The 5,055-nt window shown below is 40.2% G+C and overlaps 1 protein-coding gene across 1 annotated transcript in view; it reads left to right on the forward strand.

Moving 5' to 3' along the window:
* Positions 1 to 1,670: 1,670 nt before the first annotated feature.
* LOC107560828 (bone morphogenetic protein receptor type-1B-like) overlaps positions 1,671 to 5,055 on the forward strand; it is a 98,249-nt gene continuing 94,864 nt past the window's right edge. The window contains exons 1-2 of the mRNA XM_016245096.1: positions 1,671 to 1,818; positions 2,769 to 2,832. The gene's annotated coding sequence lies outside the window, so the exon portion shown is untranslated. The remainder of the gene's footprint in view (positions 1,819 to 2,768; positions 2,833 to 5,055) is intronic.

Consider the following 5,055-nt stretch of genomic DNA (forward strand, 5'->3'; position numbering starts at 1 on the left):
ATTTTTGTATTACATTGTTTTTTTATATATATAGTTTCTATCCGTCTCTGTGAGGTTTATGTTTTTTTTATTTATATACTTTATGATATAGTTTGAGGTATAGTGTGGTTGTATGTAGGTGTGTTTTGATGGTGAAGCGGATGAGGAGCTTGTATTGAGGTGTATTTCTCTGATGCGTCAGTGGTTGGAGCCTGTGCGCCTCAACACCCACACACACACACACACACACTCTCTCTCTCTCTCTCTCTCTCTCTCTCACACACACACTCACTCTCTCTCACACACACACTCTCTCGCTCTCTCTCTCGCTCACACACACACACACACACTCTCTCTCTCTCTCGCTCACACACACTCTCTCTCTCTCTCTCTCTCTCTCTCTCACACACACACTCACTCTCTCTCACACACACACTCTCTCGCTCTCTCTCTCGCTCACACACACACACACACACTCTCTCTCTCTCTCGCTCACACACACTCTCTCTCTCTCTCTCTCTCTCTCTCTCACACACACACTCACTCTCTCTCACACACACACTCTCTCGCTCTCTCTCTCGCTCACACACACACACACACACTCTCTCTCTCTCTCGCTCACACACACTCTCTCTCTCTCTCTCTCTCTCTCTCTCACACACACACTCACTCTCTCTCACACACACACTCTCTCGCTCTCTCTCTCGCTCACACACACACACACACACTCTCTCTCTCTCTCGCTCACACACACTCTCTCTCTCTCTCTCTCTCTCTCTCTCACACACACACTCACTCTCTCTCACACACACACTCTCTCGCTCTCTCTCTCGCTCACACACACACACACACACTCTCTCTCTCTCTCGCTCACACACACTCTCTCTCTCTCTCTCTCTCTCTCTCTCACACACACACTCACTCTCTCTCACACACACACTCTCTCGCTCTCTCTCTCGCTCACACACACACACACACACTCTCTCTCTCTCTCGCTCACACACACTCTCTCTCTCTCTCTCTCTCTCTCTCTCACACACACACTCACTCTCTCTCACACACACACTCTCTCGCTCTCTCTCTCGCTCACACACACACACACACACTCTCTCTCTCTCTCGCTCACACACACTCTCTCTCTCTCTCTCTCTCTCTCTCTCACACACACACTCACTCTCTCTCACACACACACTCTCTCGCTCTCTCTCTCGCTCACACACACACACACACACTCTCTCTCTCTCTCGCTCACACACACTCTCTCTCTCTCTCTCTCTCTCTCTCTCACACACACACTCACTCTCTCTCACACACACACTCTCTCGCTCTCTCTCTCGCTCACACACACACACACACACTCTCTCTCTCTCTCGCTCACACACACTCTCTCTCTCTCTCTCTCTCTCTCTCTCACACACACACTCACTCTCTCTCACACACACACTCTCTCGCTCTCTCTCTCGCTCACACACACACACACACACTCTCTCTCTCTCTCGCTCACACACACTCTCTCTCTCTCTCTCTCTCTCTCTCTCACACACACACTCACTCTCTCTCACACACACACTCTCTCGCTCTCTCTCTCGCTCACACACACACACACACACACACACTCTCTCTCGCTCGCTCACACACACACTCACACTCTCTCTCTCTCTCTCTCTCTCTCTCGCTCACACACACACACACACACACTCTGAAGGAAAGAAAACCAGCTTTCCTCCTCGAGTTGGGCAGAAGGAGTCGTTTAATCTCTCCTCATCGAGTAATTGATCGCTGGATGTTTCTCTGTGCAGCGGACGCTTTCTGACGGGCTTTAGAGGATCGTGAATGAAGGTGAGCGTCTGAACGCCAGTCTGACACGTTCACGGAGGTTTTGGGGTTTAATCCGCCGTGTTTATCGATACACTCGCCGTCGGTCTGTGGTCCGCGAGCAGATTTAGGGTGTCTTGTTTGCAAAAGTTTGGCGTTTTCTCCTGAATCTCGCTGCAGTGTCTCAGGATCTTTCTCACAAGCTGTCAGCGCTTAGTTTTAGTGGTACTAGTTTAAGGAAAACATCATTCGAGTAAGAGATTCAACTCTTGGAGCACAAAAGCAGTGTTAAGTCGCTGGGGGATATTTGTAGCAATAGCCAACAATACATTGTATGGGTCACAATTATACATTTCTCTTTTATGCCAAAAATCATTAGGATATTAAGTAAAGATCATGTTCCATGAAGATATTTTGTACATTTCCTGCCATAAATATATCAAAACTTAATGTTTGATTAGTAATATGCATAGCTAAGAACTTCATTTGAACAACTTTAAAGATGATTTTCTCAATATTTAGATTTTTTTGCACCCTCAGATTCCAGATTTTCAAATAGTTGCATCTCAGCCAGATATTGTTCTATCCTAACAAACCATACATCAATGGAAAGCTTATTTATCAATTCAAAAAATTGATACTTATGACTTGTTTTGTGTCCAGAGTCATGCATTTGAACATCAAGAGAGGTTTTAATCTGTGTTGGGTTTATAAGTGAATTACCTACTTTTAGATGTTCAAGCATGCATGTTTTGATTAGTAACTAAAGCAAACACATCAAGCTCTGGTTGTTTGGGTTAGCAATTATTGGAAGTTTTTTGACATGTTGATGAATTGCGATTTGATTAGGGATGATTCCTGAAGCCGTTTTACTGGTTGTTTCTATATTAAATGATATTGCATAACTCCCAGGTATATGATTTATTGCTCCTCTTCAAGGTCTTACGAAATATTCTGTTTGACTGTTCTTGTAGATGTTGAGAGATCTGATCTGAACATCATAAATCCATAAGGAGCTGCATTCATCTGCAGACTGAGGTAAGACAATCAGTCAAAGACTTTAGCAATCGGTGCGAGACCGTGTTTTTCGGCGGCTGATGTTTTCATTTTGCCTTTAAATCCTCCAATATTGAATCTTTGGTTAAGTTTTGCTTTGAATGCTTGGTTAAGTTTTGCTTGTTTAATGGCTGAAATAATTGTGACTGTTGTGAATACAGCTGAAGGGTGTTCACATAATGACTGTTATCAGACGGTTTCCCCAAACAATCCCCTCGCCTGCCATTGGTCAGTCACGCAGGTAGCCCCGCCCCCGAGCTCACGTCATTGTTTGAGTCAGAAGTTGGGCCGCTCTACAATCAAATCAATGTTTTTGAAAGCGTTTTAAAGAAGTGCTGGGCAATGATTAATCGCATCCAAAATAAAAGTTTTTGTGTACATAATTATATGTGTATATTTATTTTGTATACACACACATGCATGCATGTACATATTTAAGAAAAAAATTATGTGTATATATTAAATATATTTATACATAATAGAAAATTAAATATAGACATGTAAATACATGTAAACATTTTCAAAATATATACTGAATGTGTATGTCTTTACATAATAAATATACACAGAACACATATATTATATAAAACAAAATTCTAAATTTGAATTCAATCAATCGTTGCCCAGCACTAGTTTAAAGTGTAACTTGGGATGTGAGCAAATATTTTAGCATTTAAAATAAATGACACACTTCAGCCTTCAAGATAAACATGTTAATTTATACTCTGTATTTTACACAGAGCTTAGATAAAGTTCATTACGTCTTTGGGTTCAGGGCTTGTGTTGGGAGTACTGGAGTACTGGTTTATTTACTGGAGTACTGGTTTATTTACTGGAGTACTAGTTTGTTTACTTACTGAATGCTATGCAGTATGTACCTTTATACTGTATGCAATGATAAACAGAGGTGCATAAGACTTGTTTGAGAGCTGGGGTATATTTGTAGCAATAGCCAACAATACATTGTATGGGTCAAAATTATACATTTCTCTTTTATGCCAAAAATCATTAGGATATTAAGTAAAGATCATGTTCCATGAAGATATTTTGTACATTTCCAACCGTAAATATATCAAAACTTAATGTTTGATTAGTAATATGCATTGCTAAGAACTTCATTTGAACAACTTTAAAGATGATTTTCTCAATATTTAGATTTTTTTGCACCCTCAGATTCCAGATTTTGTCTGATCCTAACAAACCACACATCAATGGAACGCTCATTTATTCAGCTTTCAGATGTATAAATCTAAAAAAATTGACCCTTATGACTGGTTTTGTGGTCCAAGGTCACATGACTTTTCTGCCGTCTGTGTAGCAGCTGATGCACAGATTCGTCATCCTCGTCCTTGGATCTGATCTGATCTGACCTGAGTGAATCGGTCTTGAATCGTAGCGTGTGTTGTGATATCCGTGAGTATCGTGTGTCTGATAAGCGGTTCTTTGGGAGCGTGTCGGCGGCTACAGGAGTCATTTATACTGCGGCGTAATGAGAGAAAGCCATTACAGGCCCGATGTGTGTTTTGGGTGGGATTTCTAAAAGCCTGCGTGTGGGAAAGTGCTCATTTTGTCTGTGTGGTCTGGCTTTGGCGGCTGTAGGCTTGTTTGAATTAAACCCAGTGGGCCGGCGCTGTTTGACTGCTTTTATTTCACTGTGGCGTCGTTCGGTGTGAAAGCGTGCCACGATGCCGCGCTCTGCTCGCTGATGATGTTACGTCATCACAGGTCACTTGAGGTTGATCATTATGGGATTTAATGGCTGATTCCAATATTAGAAGAGCAGGTGGGCAATATAAAGATTATATTTATCGCAAAATAAACTCGGAGAGTAGGGGTGCACTGTTTGAGGGAAACAGTCTAATTGTACTTTTTTGTTTCTTTTGCTAAAAATTGTGATTGATTTAAAATGTGTCTGTCTTTTTTTTTAATGCTCTCTTTTTCTGTGCACAATTTGGCCAACTTTTTGTGATTTTATATATGTATGACTATAAAAAAAAGTAATAATTATGATATAATAATTATATTAAAAAGTAATAATTTGAAATTAATACATGATAATAATAATAATTATAATTCTTTATTTTTTTATATTTAAAAATGGAAACAAAATTAAATTATTTGCATTTTAACTTAATTTATTGGTTTAATATAATTAATTTTTATTGATTTAAAAAAATAATAATATATATATATATATATTTTTTT

This window comes from Sinocyclocheilus grahami, unplaced genomic scaffold (genome assembly GCF_001515645.1).
Source record: "Sinocyclocheilus grahami isolate Dianchi unplaced genomic scaffold, SAMN03320097.WGS_v1.1 scaffold745.1, whole genome shotgun sequence".
Taxonomy (NCBI): domain Eukaryota; kingdom Metazoa; phylum Chordata; class Actinopteri; order Cypriniformes; family Cyprinidae; genus Sinocyclocheilus; species Sinocyclocheilus grahami.